At 49.1% G+C, this 16,601-nt stretch overlaps 1 protein-coding gene across 3 annotated transcripts in view; it reads left to right on the forward strand.

Annotated features, from left to right (window-relative positions):
• LOC130368159 (uncharacterized) overlaps positions 1 to 16,601 on the forward strand; it is a 143,717-nt gene that overhangs the window by 23,384 nt on the left and 103,732 nt on the right. The window lies entirely within an intron of this gene.

The raw sequence follows: 16,601 nt of genomic DNA on the forward strand, positions 1-16,601 counted from the left end.
CTCTGTGCCAGAGAGGGATGGCGAGGACCGCGCTAGTGGACCGGTTCTAAGCCACTACAGGTTTTCACCAGAGCCCGCCGCAAAGCGGGATGGTCTTGCTGCGGCGGTAGTGACCAGGTCGTATCCACTAGCAACGGCTCACCTCTCTGGCTGCTGAAGATACAGAAGATAGGCGAGGTACAAGGGAGTAGGCAGTAGCAAGGTCGGACGTAGCAGAAGGTCGGGGGCAGGCGGCAAGGTTCGTAGTCAGGGGAGATAGCAAGGTACTGGTACACAGGCTATTAAACACACAATACGCTTTCTCTAGGCACAAGGGCAACAAGATCCGGCAAGGAAGTGCAAGGGAGGAGACTAGATATAGCCAGGGAACAGGTGGGAAGCAATTAAGCTAATTGGGCCAGGCACCAATCATTGGTGCACTGGCCCTTTAAGTCTCAGGGAGCTGGCGCGCGCGCGCCCTAGAGAGCGGAGCCGCGCGCGCCAGCACATGACCGCAGGAGACGGGAACGGGTAAGTGACCTGGGATGCGATTCGCGAGCGGGCGCGTCCCGCTGTGCGAATCGCATCCCCAACGGGCATGGCAGAGCAGCGCTCCCGGTCAGCGCTGACCGGGGAGCTGCAGGGAGAAAGACGCCGTGAGCGCTCCGGGGAGGAGCGGGGACCCGGAGCGCTAGGCGTAACAGTACCCCCCCCCCTTAGGTCTCCCCTTCTCTTTATCGGGTAACTGCCTCCCCTGGGATGAGGACACCGGGAAAGGATGGAGGGATTCCTCAACGGCAGGCAGAACCGCAGGAGTAGGAATGGGGAGAGAGGGCAGAGGGCGAGACCTGGCACGGGGCAGTGTGACACCAGGACGAGGGCCATGAGGGGACACAGAAGCTTGCCTGATGGAACTGGGAGGGGGGGAGGGGCATCTCCTGTGGCAGGCAGAGTCCTTAATGACCTTAGGGGGACCGGATACAGGAGGAACCACAGAGTTACGGCAAGGGTTACTGGGAACCGGTTTTAGACAGTTCTTGGAACAAGAGGACCCCCAACTCTTGATCTCCCCAGTGGACCAATCCAGGGTTGGGGAATGAAGTTGAAGCCAGGGAAGTCCAAGGAGAATTTCCGAGGTGCAATTGGGGAGGACCAAAAGTTCAATCCTCTCGTGATGAGATCCGATGCTCATAAGAAGGGGCTCCGTGCGGAAACGTATGGTACAGTCCAACCTGGCTCCGTTGACCGCGGAAATGTGGAGTGGCTTGACAAGACGGGTCACCGGAATACGGAATTTATTCACAAAGGACTCCCGAATAAAATTCCCAGAAGCTCCAGAGTCCAGGCAGGCCACGGCTGAGAGGGGAGAGCTGGCTGAAGTGGAAATCCGAACAGGTACCGTGAGACGTGGAGAAGCCGACTTGGCATCAAGAGACGCCACACCCACGAGAGCTGAGTGCGAGCGTGCGTTTCCCAGACGTGGAGGACGGATTGGGCAATCCACCAAAAAATGTTCAGTACTGGCACAGTACAGACAAAGATTCTCTTCCTTACGGCGATTCCTCTCTTCCAGGGTCAGGCGAGACCGATCCACTTGCATGGCCTCCTCGGCGGGAGGCCTAGGCGCAGATTGCAGTGGAGACTGTGGGAGAGGTGTCCAGAGATCTAAGTCTTTTTCCTGGCGGAGCTCTTGATGCCTCTCAGAAAAACGCATGTCAATGCGAGTGGCTAGATGAATGAGTTCATGCAGGTTAGCAGGAGTCTCTCGTGCGGCCAGAACATCTTTAATGTTGCTGGATAGGCCTTTTTTAAAGGTCGCGCAGAGAGCCTCATTATTCCAGGATAGTTCAGAAGCAAGAGTACGGAATTGTATGGCGTACTCGCCAACGGAGGAATTACCCTGGACCAGGTTCAGCAGGGCAGTCTCAGCAGAAGAGGCTCGGGCAGGTTCCTCAAAGACACTTCGAATTTCCGAGAAGAAGGAGTGAACAGAGGCAGTGACGGGGTCATTGCGGTCCCAGAGCGGTGTGGCCCATGACAGGGCTTTTCCAGACAGAAGGCTGACTACGAAAGCCACCTTAGACCTTTCAGTAGGAAACTGGTCCGACATCATCTCCAAGTGCAGAGAACATTGCGAAAGGAAGCCACGGCAAAACTTAGAGTCCCCATTAAATTTGTCCGGCAAAGACAGGCGGAGGCTAGGAGTGGCCACTCGCTGCGGAAGGGGTGCAGGAGCTGGCGGAGGAGATGGTTGTTGCTGCTGTAGCTGAGACTGAACTTGCTGTAGCTGTGACTGTTGCTGCTGTTGCTGTGACTGGAGCTGCTGTAGCTGCGACTGGAGTTGCTGTGTCATGGTGGTCAAGTACGACAGCTGGTGCTCTTGTCGGGCGACCAATGTAGGGAGGTCGGCGGCAGCTGGCAGAGGAACTTCAGCGGGATCCATGGCCGGATCTACTGTCACGATGCCGGCTGGCAGGTAGTGGATCCTCTGTGCCAGAGAGGGATGGCGAGGACCGCGCTAGTGGACCGGTTCTAAGCCACTACAGGTTTTCACCAGAGCCCGCCGCAAAGCGGGATGGTCTTGCTGCGGCGGTAGTGACCAGGTCGTATCCACTAGCAACGGCTCACCTCTCTGGCTGCTGAAGATACAGAAGATAGGCGAGGTACAAGGGAGTAGGCAGTAGCAAGGTCGGACGTAGCAGAAGGTCGGGGGCAGGCGGCAAGGTTCGTAGTCAGGGGAGATAGCAAGGTACTGGTACACAGGCTATTAAACACACAATACGCTTTCTCTAGGCACAAGGGCAACAAGATCCGGCAAGGAAGTGCAAGGGAGGAGACTAGATATAGCCAGGGAACAGGTGGGAAGCAATTAAGCTAATTGGGCCAGGCACCAATCATTGGTGCACTGGCCCTTTAAGTCTCAGGGAGCTGGCGCGCGCGCGCCCTAGAGAGCGGAGCCGCGCGCGCCAGCACATGACCGCAGGAGACGGGAACGGGTAAGTGACCTGGGATGCGATTCGCGAGCGGGCGCGTCCCGCTGTGCGAATCGCATCCCCAACGGGCATGGCAGAGCAGCGCTCCCGGTCAGCGCTGACCGGGGAGCTGCAGGGAGAAAGACGCCGTGAGCGCTCCGGGGAGGAGCGGGGACCCGGAGCGCTAGGCGTAACAACCCTGGACCAGGTTCAACAGGGCAGTCTCGGCAGAAGAAGCTCGGGCTGGCTCCTCGAAGACACTCCGGACTTCAGCGAAGAAGGACTGGACTGTGGCTGTGGCAGGATCATTGCGGTCCCAGAGCGGTGTGGCCCAAGACAAGGCCTTTCCTGAAAGAAGGCTTACTACGAACGCCACCTTAGACCGTTCTGTAGGAAACAAGTCCGACAACATCTCCATATGCAGGGAACACTGAGACAAAAATCCACGGCAGAGTTTAGAGTCCCCATCAAATTTGTCCGGCAGGGACAAGCGTAGGTTAGGAGCGGCCACTCGCTGCGGAGGAGGTGCAGGAGCTGGCGGAGGAGATGGTTGCTGCTGTAGCAGAGGCAGAAGTTGCTGTAACATGGCGGTCAACTGCGACAGCTGCTGTCCTTGTTGGGCAATCTGCTGCGATTGCTGAGCGACCACCGTGGGAAGATCAGCGAGACTTGGCAGCGGCACCTCAGCGGGATCCATGGCCGGATCTACTGTCACGATTCGGCTTACGGGTTGTGGATCCGCTGTGTCAGCGAGGGATTGGCGTGGACCGTGCTAGTGGACCGGTTCTAAGAGGCTACTGGTTTTCACCAGAGCCCGCCGCAAAGCGGGATGGTCTTGCTGCGGCAGTAGCAACCAGGTCGTATCCACTAGCAACGGCTCAACCTCACTGACTGCTGAGAAGGCGTGGGACAGAAGGACTAGGCAGAGGCAAGGTCAGACGTAGCAGAAGGTCGGGGGCAGGCGGCAAGGTTCGTAGTCAGGATGGATAGCAGAAGTTCAGGTACACAGGCTTTGGACACACTAAACGCTTTCACTGGCACAAGGCAACAAGATCCGGCCAGGGAGTGCAAGGGAGGAGATCAGATATAGCCAGGGAGCAGGTGGAAGCCAATTAAGCTAATTGGGCCAGGCACCAATCATTGGTGCACTGGCCCTTTAAGTCTCAGAGAGCTGGCGCGCGCGCGCCCTAGAGAGCGGAGCCGCGCGCGCCAGCACATGACAGCAGGGGACCGGGACGGGTAAGTGACCTGGGATGCGATTCGCGAGCGGGCGCGTCCCGCTGTGCGAATCGCATCCCCGACGGCCATGACAGTGCAGCGCTCCCGGTCAGTGGGACTGACCGGGGCGCTGCAGGGAGAAAGACGCCGTGAGCGCTCCGGGGAGGAGCGGGGACCCGGAGCGCTAGGCGTAACAGTCTTTGAGGAACCTGCCCGAGCCTCTTCTGCTGAGACTGCCCTGCTGAACCTGGTCCAGGGTAATTCTTCCGTTGGCGAGTACGCCATACAATTCCGTACTCTTGCTTCTGAACTTTCCTGGAATAATGAGGCCCTCTGCGCGACCTTTAAAAAAGGCCTATCCAGCAACATTAAAGATGTTCTGGCCGCACGAGAAACTCCTGCTGTACTGCCTGCCATTGAGGAAACCATCCATTCCTTCCCGGTGTCCTCATCCCAGGGGAGGCAGTCACCGGACAAAAAAAAGGGGAGACCTAAGGGGGGGGGTACTGTTACGCCTAGCGCTCCGGGTCCCCGCTCCTCCCCGGAGCGCTCACGGCGTCTTTCTCCCTGCAGCTCCCCGGTCAGTCCCGCTGACCGGGAGCGCTGCACTGTCATGGCCGTTGGGGACGCGATTCGCACAGCGGGACGCGCCCGCTCGCGAATCGCATCCCAGGTCACTTACCCGTTCCCGTCCCCTGCTGTCATGTGCTGGCGCGCGCGGCTCCGCTCTCTAGGGCGCGCGCGCGCCAGCTCCCTGAGACTTAAAGGGCCAGTGCACCAATGATTGGTGCCTGGCTCAATTAGCTTAATTGGCTTCCACCTGGTCCCTGACTATATCTAACCTCCTCCCATGCACTCCCTGGCCGGATCTTGTTGCCCTTGTGCCTAGTGAAAGCGTATTGTGTGTCTAAAGCCTGTGTACCAGAACTTCTGCTATCCACCCTGACTACGAACCTTGCCGCCTGCCCCCGACCTTCTGCTACGTCCGACCTTGCTTCTGTCTACTCCCTTGTACCTCGCCTATCATCAGCAGTCAGAGAGGTGACCCGTTGCTAGTGGATACGACCTGGTCACTACCGCCGCAGCAAGACCATCCCGCTTTGCGGCGGGCTCTGGTGAAAACCAGTAGTGTCTTAGAACCGGTCCACTAGCGCGGTCCTCGCCAATCCCTCTCTGGCACAGAGGATCCACTACCTGCCAGCCGGCATCGTGACAATACCCGCGTCGATAATTTTTTTGGTAACCTGCCGATGTTGTGTATGCTCTCCTCTGATTCCTGTTGAACCTATTTCTTGGTCTGATCAAAGCCCTGTCCTCCTTTCTTTCTCCCCCTTTACCTCCTCTATCTGCCGCTGCCACTGGCGTCTTAATGACTCTTTACTTAAAACCCACTTTACAGGGAGTCGATCCAGGCACACACAGCTACCTACTTTGCCGAAAACGAGGGTTCTGTGTCCTCCCCGGCGATCCTTTGGGAAGCTCACAAGGCTGTGGTCCGTGGCCACTGTATTGCCCTGGGCTCTAGACTGAAACTTAACGCCTTGGCTCGCTCCCGGGAACTAAGGTCTCGGGGAGGGGATAATACTTTCCTTTGGAGGTCGGAGCAGGCATTGGTTCTGAGCCTGGATGCTGAAAAGGCCTTGGATAGGTTTGGTTGGCCTTTTCTGTTCGTTACTCTCCAAACATTTGGTATCTCTGGTAACTTTATTACTGCCCTACGAGGCCTATAATCCGCCCCCACTGCTTCTATCAAACTCTTTCTCTCATGCCCCCTCTCAGACCTATAGTTTGCATAATGGCACTAGACAGGGATGTCAGTTATCCTCCCTGATCTTCACTCTGTATTGAACCCCTTGCTGCCCTGTCCCGGGTGGATCCGGACATCTCGGGTGTTTCGCTTCATGGTAGGGACTTAAAGATTTGCCTTTTTGCTGATGATGTCTTTCTTACTCGTACTAATCCCTTATTGTCCCTGACCGTGCTCTATAAACTTTTGCATACTTATAGTCTTGTTTCTGGGTACAAAGTTAGTCTCTCTAAGTCTGAGGCCGTGCCCCTTAATCTTCCTTCCCCCTTGATTTCTCTTCTCTGCACTAATTTCTCCTTTCGTTGGTCCTCATTTGCTATCTCTTACCTAGGTGTGTTGCTTTCCCCTTCCTATTCTACTCTGTACTCTGTCAACTTTCCTCGTCTTTTCCGTGAGCTGCTTGCTTTGATGGAGAAATGGAGGCCGCAATATACTTCCTTTCTTGGTCGCATTGCAGCAGTGAAAATGATTGTCCTTCCTAAGTTGCTTTATTTTTTTGAGATGCTGCCGGTACGGGTCCCCTTGGCTGTGTTGCGTTCTTTTCAGTCGGCAATTTTTTTGGTTCATTTGGGATGCTGAACGTCACCGCCTTCCAATGTCGGTAATGTTGGCTAGCCGCTCTCTTGGGGGTCTGGGAGTCAAGGATGTGACTAAGTACTATTGGGCGGCCCATCTCCGCCACCTGGTCGACTTATCATGCCTTTAGTAAAAAGATGGAGCTGGAAAAACTGTGGCTGGCCCCTGTACATCCGAACTCTTTCTTATGGACCATTTCGCTCCCCTCCCCTCCCCTGACCATACCCTGTTAGGATCGATGTATTTTACTAAATATGTTTGGGCTTACTGCTTTTGCCGATTTAACCTTCTCTCTTCTTTCTCTCCTCTACAGTCCTTTCTCTATCACCCTGCCTTTCCACCTGGCTTGACCTCTTGCATGGTTAGGGAATGGGGCTCTAGAAACCTCTTCTGTTGGGCTGATGTAGTTGATCCGCTCTCCCACTCACTCCTACCCTTTGACCAATTGATGACTAGGTGGGTCTCCCTGCCTCTGAGGAACACCACTACATGCAACTCAGGCATTATTTTTCCTCTGGACAGTGCTCGCTGACTGCTTCCCTGCCTACTGGTTTTGAGCGATTGTGTAGGGGTGGTCCTCAGACGAGGGGGTTGCTCTCTAGTATATACTCCTTTCTACTGTCTTCCTCGGGTGGTCCCTCCCCTCCCATATATGTGCCGTTGGGAGGAGGCCCTGAACACTAACATTACTGTTCCTCGATGGAGGCTGATTTGGGAACAGGCATCTAAGGCTTCTATCTGTACGACTTATAAGGATACGCAATACAAGATGCTCATGGGTTGGTACCATACTCCTGCCCTGCTTAATAGACTAAACCCTGCCATTCCTCCTCAGTGCTGGCGTTGTGGGGTGGGTTTGGGTACTGTTTTCCTGTCAACTGATAGTTCCTTATTGGGTTCGGGTGCACAAGTTGATATCTGATTTCCTGGGGGTTGTGGTCCCTCTGGACCCCATGGTCTTTATATAACACTTTTCTGCCCGGGGTTTGTCCAAGCCACTTTTCAAGCTTTTTATGCACATTGTCCTCGCCACCAAAACCCTCATTACCAAGCATTGGAAGCATACTTTGCCCCCGTCAGAGGAGGAGCTCCTTGCTAGTATTCGTGAGATTTGCTCTCTTGAATCCCTCACTGCCTCTCTGAACAACACCATCCTGCATTTTGTGTCTGTTTGGGACCCGTGGGACAGATTCATGGATAGGCAACCTCCGTGAGCATGGGTTGGGAACACTCCCTTTTTCTCCCCCCTATTTCTCTTCTCATGCAGACCTGTCTCTTTTCTTTCTATCTCCTTTTTCTCTTTGTGGTGTCGTTTTCTTGTTACCCTTCCTTTTGTGTTGTTGTTTCCCCTCCCCTACCTCTGATTTAAGTCCAATTTCATGAGGTATGGACAAGTAAAGGGCCTCCAAGTCGATACTTGCAAGTTACTTATCATTATCAACAGTAAGGCCCTCACAGGGGTGTGGAAATTAAAAAAAAAAACTACTTGTCCAAGGGACTAAAGCGGAACACAATCTACTTGTCCCTCAAGAAAATCCACTTGTTCTGGTAGATGAAATAATTTCAACCAAAATAGTCTGATCCCCCCACTAGACCACCGGGGATGGATATGAGATTCCTTTAGACACTGCTGACAGCGGTGATCTAATGGTTTAATAGTGGCCACAGTGATCGCAGCATGCCAGGGTATTAGCGGCGGGAGAGCTGTAGCTCTTCTTACCCCCGAGGCAACCACAGAAAAGTCTAGATGTAACTTTTTGATCACCTTATAAAAAATTTCTCATATGAAGTGACCAAAAATGAGCAATTCTGGACTATTTTTAACATTTACACCATTCACCGTACGGTTTAATTAACATTATATTTTAATAGCCTGGACATTTCCACATGCAGCGATACCACTTATGTTGTTTTTGTACATTTATTTTTATTTAAAGAAAATTGGAAACTTTTATTAGGGAAGGGCCTTATTCACATATATACGCACTTTTTAAAATATTTTAATCACTATTTTTCAGTCTCAATAGTGACTTATGTGTTACTGGGGGGTGTTCTGCTTCTCCAGTTTATGTGCTGCATTTTGTGTCAGAAAATGCTGGAAGTTGCATTTAGTTACTAGATAACTACAACTCTCAGCATGTCCTGATACAGTCTATGGTTGTGTGGGTGTTGCAGCATGTTGCACTGTATAGTAGGACAGTTAAGGTTATTGTAGGACATGCTGGGAGTTGTAGTTTTGGTTTGTGTCAGCTGCAGAGCCATAGGATGTGTCAAGGAATACTGGGAATTGCAGTTAGTAACTACAACACCCAGCATTCCCTGATGCAGCCTATGGCTCTGCAGCTGACACGATCCAAAACTACAACTCCCAGCATGTTGCACTTTATAGTTCTACAGTTTAGGTTATGGTGTAACATGCTGGGAGTTGTAGTTTTGGTTCGGGCGTGTTTGCGTGCATCCATGGGGCTCTTGGTTGTCGGGTGAGTATGAAGGGGGGCGGGATTCTGGGGGTGCAATTTAGTGCGGGTGCCACTAAAAATAAATAAAATTAGATAGCACAACTGCCCTAATGCCCGACGTGACAGTCTGCTCCTATACAAAACATTCATGCATATAGAATATAGAATCATTACTTACAGAAAGTTACAGAGTTCTATTCCATGGGGTCTGGTAGGAAATGGCGTCTGGCATCCAAAATTAGATCTTGTCCCCCATGCAAGCGCCCCTAGTCCCCCGAGGTCTGCAGTTTTATATCCTGCTATGGACAGGAGACACGTCTATGTTCAGCCCGTGGGCAGGATAAGAAGGAGAGATAGATGTTGCCACTCCCTTATGATACCTTTATGCCCAAAGAATAGGAAATGTCTTCTATCTTCTATCATGGGCCAGGCACCCACATAATCTTCTAATATTTGGGTTCTCCATCAAATCCTCTTTCTAGGGGTACTTGACATGACCCCCCTATTGTGTATGATTTACCCAGTGCATACAGTTCGGGCAGGGATCAATACACAAGGGTCATGTGAGGACTCATTTTAAAGGTAATATGATGGAGAATCCCACCATATATAAAAGGGACAGGGACGCACTTTCCTAACCCCCATATTTAATATTGAAAAATATAGGACTTTCTAATTGGGTCAACTTCATACATCTCTTTCATCTATTGACACCCAGGCTGGTGCCTTGCTGGCTAAAATGGTATTACCTTTCCTGTCATAGAGCAGCTGTGTAAATGAACCCGCAGCTAGGATTAGTCACACCTATACCCAGGCTGGATAGACATGTAGGCTCCATGGTGCCCTGATCAAAAGAGAATTAATTATTGTTGAAATGCTAAACTCACCGGTAAGGGTAATTGAATTTACAATATGTACATACAAATGGACTTTTTACAGGACATATATCACAAATGACAACAATCACCCTGCAACATGGATATATTTTGCCATGGTATATGACAACGTTAATGTAGCAGAGGCGAGTGTGCCCTGAGCTGCGCTAGCTAGTTCATTAGGGGTATACAGCCATCTATATGGATGGCTGTATACGGTGAGCAGAAGGCCACTTACCCACCCACCTCCATTGCTGCTCCATTACTATACGTGGAGCAACACAGGAAGATGACAGAGCTGGAACGGGGGTGGTAAGTTAGGTTCTCCAGGGGAAGACCCCCAAAATTCTACCAATTTTTTTGTGTTTTTCTCTAGTTTCAATGAATGCGGAGGACTACGTCAGATTCAGTGCATTTTTTTCTTTTAATAAAATGGTTAACAAGGGCTGTGAGGGAGTGTTTATCCTAATAAAAATGTTTTAACTTGTGTTTGTGTTTTTATTTTTACTTTTCAAGTTTAGTAGTGGAAGCCGTCTTATAGACTGAGTCCATTACTAAGCCGGGGCTTAGCGTTTGCCCCAAAAACAGCTGGCGCTAACCCCCAATTATTGCCCCGGTACCCACCGCCACAGGGGTACTGGGAACAGCCGATTCCAACAGGCCCAGAGCGCCAAATGTAGCACTCTTCGGCCTAGGCGATAACAGGCTGGTGTTATTTAGGCCGGGTAGGGCTGGTAACATTGGTCCTCGCCCACCCTGGTAACGTCAGGCTGTTGCTGTTTGTTTGGTATCTGGATGAAAATGAAAAGATGGGGAACCACACACTTTTTTTTTTTTTTTTATAAAAACTAAATAACTGGAAAAAAAAACAATGTGGTTCCCCGTATTTTTAATTTTCAGCCAGATACCAACCAAATAACAACAGCCTGACACTACCAGGGTGGGGGGCGAGAACCATTGTAACCAGCACTCCCCTGCCTAAATAACGCCAGCCTGTTACCACTTAGGCCCAAGAGTGCCATATTTGGCGGTCTGGGCCTGTTTTTATCGGCTCTACCCTGTGGTGGTGGGTACCAAGGTAATAATTGGGGTTAGCATTTGCTGTTTTTGGGGCTAATGCTAAGCCCCAGCTTAGTAACGGACTCTGTCTCTAAGACGGCTTCCACTACTAAGCCTGTAAAGTATTAAATAAAATAAAAAACACAAGTTAAAACATTTTTATTAGGAAAACCACTCCCCCACAGCCCCCTACAACCATTTTATTAAAACAAAACAAAAGAAAAAAATGCAGGTCATCGTCGTAGTCCACTGAATCCGACGTAGTCCTCCGCATTTACGTATCTGAAAGAGAAGAGACAAAAAACACAAAAAAAAAAATGGGTTAGTACATTTTTGGGGGTTCTTCCCCTTGAAGAGCCTAACTTACCACCCCTGTTCCAGCTGTGACATCTTCCTATGTTGTTCCATGTCTAGTGACAGAGCAGGAACGGAGGTTGGTAAGTGGCCTTCTGATCACCGTATACAGCCATCTATATAGATGGCTGTATACCCCCTAATGAACTAACTAGCGTAGCTCAAGGCGCACTTGCCTCTGCTGCATTAAAGTAGTAGAGTGCAATGGCCTCTGCTACTTTAACATACAAGGACGTACTCGCCTCTGCTACATTAAGGTAGCAGAGCGCAAAGGCCTCTGTTACATTAACATTACAGAGTGCAATTGCCTCTGCTACTTTTGCAAAACTACAACTCCCATCCTGCCTGGACAGCCTTAAGCTGTTTTGGCATGCTGGGAGTTGTAGTCCCTTCACTGAATGACTAAGCTTAGCTACACCTTACGCTACACTCTCTAAACTACGCTTTATCTGCCTATAAAACTAAGTTAGCTACACTACACCTGTGTAAAACTGTGCTAACTACAAAACACTTGTGTAATACTACACCTGTGTAAAACTGCGCTACGCTACGCAAACTAGGCTATGCTAAAATTACATTAACATTACACTACGCTTACTACTCTAAAACTGTGTTAACACTATGCTACGCTAACTACTCTAAAACTGGGTTAACACTACGCTAAAACTGCATTAACGCTATGCTAACTATGCTAAAACTGCGCTAACACTGCTACGCTAACTACGCTAAACCTGCATTAACACTACGCTACACTATTACTGCGCTAACACTATGCTAAAACTGAGCGAACACTACGCTACGCTAACTTTGCTTAAACTGCGCTAACACCATGCTATGCTAAATACGCAAAAACTGCGCGAATACTACACAACGCTAAAACTGCGCTAACACTACGCTATGCTAACTACTTTAAAACTGCGCTAACACTACGCTGTGCTAACTACGCTAACATTACGCTGTGCTAACTATGCTAAAACTGTGCTAACACTACGCTACGCTTAATCTGCTAAAACTGAGCTAACACTATGCTACGCTAACTATGCTAAATCTGCGCTAACACTACGCTGCGCTAACTATGCTAAAACTGCGCTAACACTATGCAACGCTATATAGGCTAAAACTGCGCTAACACTACGCGAACTTCTCTAAAACTGGGCTAACTCTGCGTTATGCTAACTACACTAAAACTGCGGTAACGCTACGCGAACTATGCTAAAACTGCGATAACACTACACTACGCTAACACTACGCTACAGTAACTATGCAAAAACTGTGCTAACCTTAAGCTACGCTAACTATGCTAAAACTGCACTAACACTGCACTGCACTACACTACACTACGCTAACTACTCTATACCTGTGTAAAACTACAACTCCCATCCTGCCTGGATAGCCTTTAGCTGTCTGGGCATGCTGGGAGTTGTGGTCCTTTCACTGTAAAACATGCAAAATTACAACTTCCAGCATGCCTGGGCATTCTGGGAGTTGTAGTCTCTTTACTTTAAAACCTATAACCTACCTCCTTTCACCCAAGCTACGCTACGTTACAATCCAAGCTAGATACGCTACACTAATGTTAAACTACGTTAAGCCTACGCTGGTTTCCCTCTCTCCCTGCCTGCTACATTACGCTACCTATTCAAACTATGTACGCATGCGCGCACAGTTTCTACGCCACTGATCTGATGTAAAGTTTTTTCCAATCTGTGGAAAACGCCTTGCGCATGCGCAAGTTCACGCTATTAGCGTACGCTACGCTAATTGCGTAATGTCTGCGTAATGTCGTGCAAGCGCAGTAGTTCTAGTGTAGACTCGCTCATGCATATGGCGTTTTTCACAGATTGGAAAATACTTTACGTCACAGGTATTTTCCAATCTGTGAAAAGTGCCATACGCATGCACGAGTCTACGCTATTAGCGTAGACCTAGCGTAGGCTATTTTAGGAGCGTAAACCTGCGCATGCGCAGTAGTAAATTTAGCTTGTTGGAAAATACTTTAGAAGATCATAGCTTATCTCTTAGCGTAGCGTAGTTAGTGGGTAGCGTAGTGTAGCCTTAGGCTTACCATAGATTTAGATTAGTGTAGTGTACCTAGCGTAGGTTTTAATTTAGCATAGTTTAGGATTAATAGGGAAAGGAGGTAGGGTATAGATTTTGAAGAGACTACAACTCCCAGCATGCCAAGGCATGCTGGGAGTTGTAGTTTTGCTGAAGGGACCACAACTCTAAGCATGCCCAGACAGCTAAAGGCTTTCCAGGCATGCTGGGAGTTGTAGTTATACACAGGTATAGAGTAGTTAGCGTAGTGTTAGCGCAATTTTAGCGTAGTTAGTGTGGCGTTAGCGCAATTTTAACGTATTTAGTGTAGCTTAGTGTTAGCGCAGTTTTTGCGTATTTAGTGTAGCTTAGTGTTAGCGCAGTTTTAGCATATTTAGTGTAGTGTTGTGTTAGCGCAGTTTTAGTGTAGCTTAGTGTTAGCACAGTTTTAGCGTATTTAGTGTAGTGTTAGCGCAGTTTTAGTGTATTTAGTGTAGTGTAGTGTTAGCGCAGTTTTAGTGTATTTAGTGTAGCTTAGTGTTAGCGCAGTTTTATCGTATTTAGCGTAGTGTAGTGTTAGCACAGTTTTAGCGTATTTAGTGTAGTGTAGTGTTAGTGCAGTTTTAGCGTAGCTTAGTTTTAGCGCAGTTTTAGCGTATGTAGTGTAGTGTTAGTGCAGTTTTAGCGTATTTAGCGTAGCTTACTGTTAGCGCAGGTTTAGCGTATTTAGCGTAGCTTAGTGGTAGCGCAGGTTTAGCGTATTCAGCGTAGCATAGTGTAGTGTTAGTGCAGTTTTAGCATAGCTTAGTGTTAGCGCAGTTTTAGCGTATTTAGCGTAGCTTAGTGTTAGCACAGTTTTTTAGCGTATTTAGCGTAGCGTACTGTTGGGGCAGTCTTAGAGTAGTAGGTGCAGCGTAGTATTAGCGTAGAGTTAGTGCAGTTTTAGCATAGTTAGCGTAGTTGTACGCAGGTGTAGTCAGCTAACTTAGTTTTACAGGCAGATAAAGCGTAGTTTAGAGTGTGTAGATTAGCTTAGTTCTAAAGTGAAGGGGCTACAACTCCCAGCATACCTAGTGAGCCAAAGGCCGTCCGGGCAAGATGGAAGTTGTAGTTTTGCAAAAGTAGCAGAGCACTTGCGCTCTGCTACATTAAAGTAACAGAGGCCATTGGGCTCTGCTACGTAAACATAGCAGAGGCGAGTACGTCCTTGTACGTTGAAGTAGCAGAGGCAGTTGTGCTCTGCTACGTTAATGTAGTATTCAGCCCTCTGTATCAGAAGGCCACTTACCTCCGTTCCTGCTCCGTCACTGGACGTGTAGCATCGCAGAAAGATGATGAAGCTGGAACGGGGGTGGTAAGTTAGGCTCTCCAGGGGAAGATCCCCCAAAAATGTACTAACCCATTTTTTTGTGTTTTTCTTCTCGTTTCAGATACGTGAATGCGGAGGACTACGTCGGATTCGGTGGACTACGACCATGACCTGCATTTTTCTTTTGTTTTAATAAAATGGTTAACGAGGGCTGTGGGGGAGTGTTTTTCCTAATAAAAATGTTTTAACTTGTGTGTGCTTTTTTTTAATTATTATTACTTTACAGGAATAGTAGTGGAAGCCGTCCTGTAGAAGGGGTCCATTACTAAGTCTGGGCTTAGCGTTAGCCCAAAAAACAGCTAGCGCTAACCCCCAATTATTACCCCGTTACCCACTGCCACAGGGGTACCAGGAAGAGCCGATACCAACAGGCCCAGAGCGCCAAATATGGCGATCTTGGGCCTAGGCGGTAACAGGCTGGCGTTATTTAGGCTGGGAAGGGCCCGCAACCATGGTCTTCGCCCACCCTGGTAACGTCAGACTGTTGCTGTTTGGTTGGTATTTGGCTGAAAATGAAAAGACCGGGAACCACACGTTTTTTTTTGTTTAAAAAAAAAAAAAAGTGTGTGGTTCTCCGTCTTTACATTTTCAGCCAAATATCAACCAAACAGCAACAGCCTGACGTTACCAGGGTGGGCGAGGACCATCGCTACTGGCCCTCCCCAGCCTAAATAACGCCAGCCTGTTACCGCCCAGGCCCAAGAGCGCCATATTTGGTGCTCTGGGCCTGTTGGTATCGGCTCTTCCCGGTACCTCTGTGGCGATGGGTACCGGGGTAATAATTGGGGGTTAGCGCTAGCTGTTTTTGGGGCTAACGCTAAGCCCAGACTTAGTAATGGACTCCATCTACAAGACGGCTTCCACTACTAAGCCTGTAAAGAAATAATAAAAAAAAAAGCACACACAAGTTAAAACATTTTTATTAGGAAAAACACTCCCCCACAGCCCTCGTTAACCATTTTATTAAAACAAAAGAAAAAATGCAGGTCATGGTCGTAGTCCACCGAATCCGACATAGTCCTCCACATTCACGTATCTGAAACGAGAAGAAAAACACCAAAAAATGGGTTAGTACATTTTTTGGGGATCTTCCCCTGGAGAGCCTAACTTACCACCCCTGTTCCAGCTATGTCATCTTCCTGCGATGCTACACGTCCAGTGACAGAGAAGGAACGGAGGTGGGTAAGTGGCCTTCTGATCACTGTATCCAGCCATCTATACAGAGGGCTGAATACTACATTAGCGTAGCAGAGCACAACTGCCTCTGCTACTTTAACGTACAAGGATGTACTCGCCTCTGCTACGTTAATGTAGCAGAGATCAATGGCCTCTGTTACTTTAATGTAGAAGAGCGCAAGTGCCTCTGCTACTTTTGCAAAACTACAACTTCCATCCTGCCTGGACGGCCTTTGGCTCTTGCGGCATGCTGGGAGTTGTAGCACCTTCACTTTAGAACTAAGCTAAGCTACACTCTCTAAACTACGCTTTATCTGCCTGTAAAACTAAGTTAGCTGACTACACCTGCGTACAACTACGCTAACTATGTTTAAACTGCACACTACGCTAATACTACGCTGCACTTACTACTCTAAGACTGCGCTAACAGTACACTACGCTAAAAAACTGCGCTAACACTAAGCTACGCTAAACCTGCGCTAACACTAAGCTACGCTAAAACTGCGCTAACACTAAGCTACGCTAAATACGCTAAAACTGCGCTAACAGTAAGTTACGCTAAAACTGTGCTAACAGTAAGCTACGCTAAAACTGTGCTAACAGTAAGCTACGCTAAATACGCTAAAACTGCGCTAACACTACACTACACTAAACACGCTAAAACTGCGCTTACACTACACTACGCTAAAACTGCGCTAACACTACACTAAATATGCTAAA

This window comes from Hyla sarda, chromosome 1, assembly GCF_029499605.1.
Source record: "Hyla sarda isolate aHylSar1 chromosome 1, aHylSar1.hap1, whole genome shotgun sequence".
Classification (NCBI taxonomy): Eukaryota; Metazoa; Chordata; class Amphibia; order Anura; family Hylidae; genus Hyla; species Hyla sarda.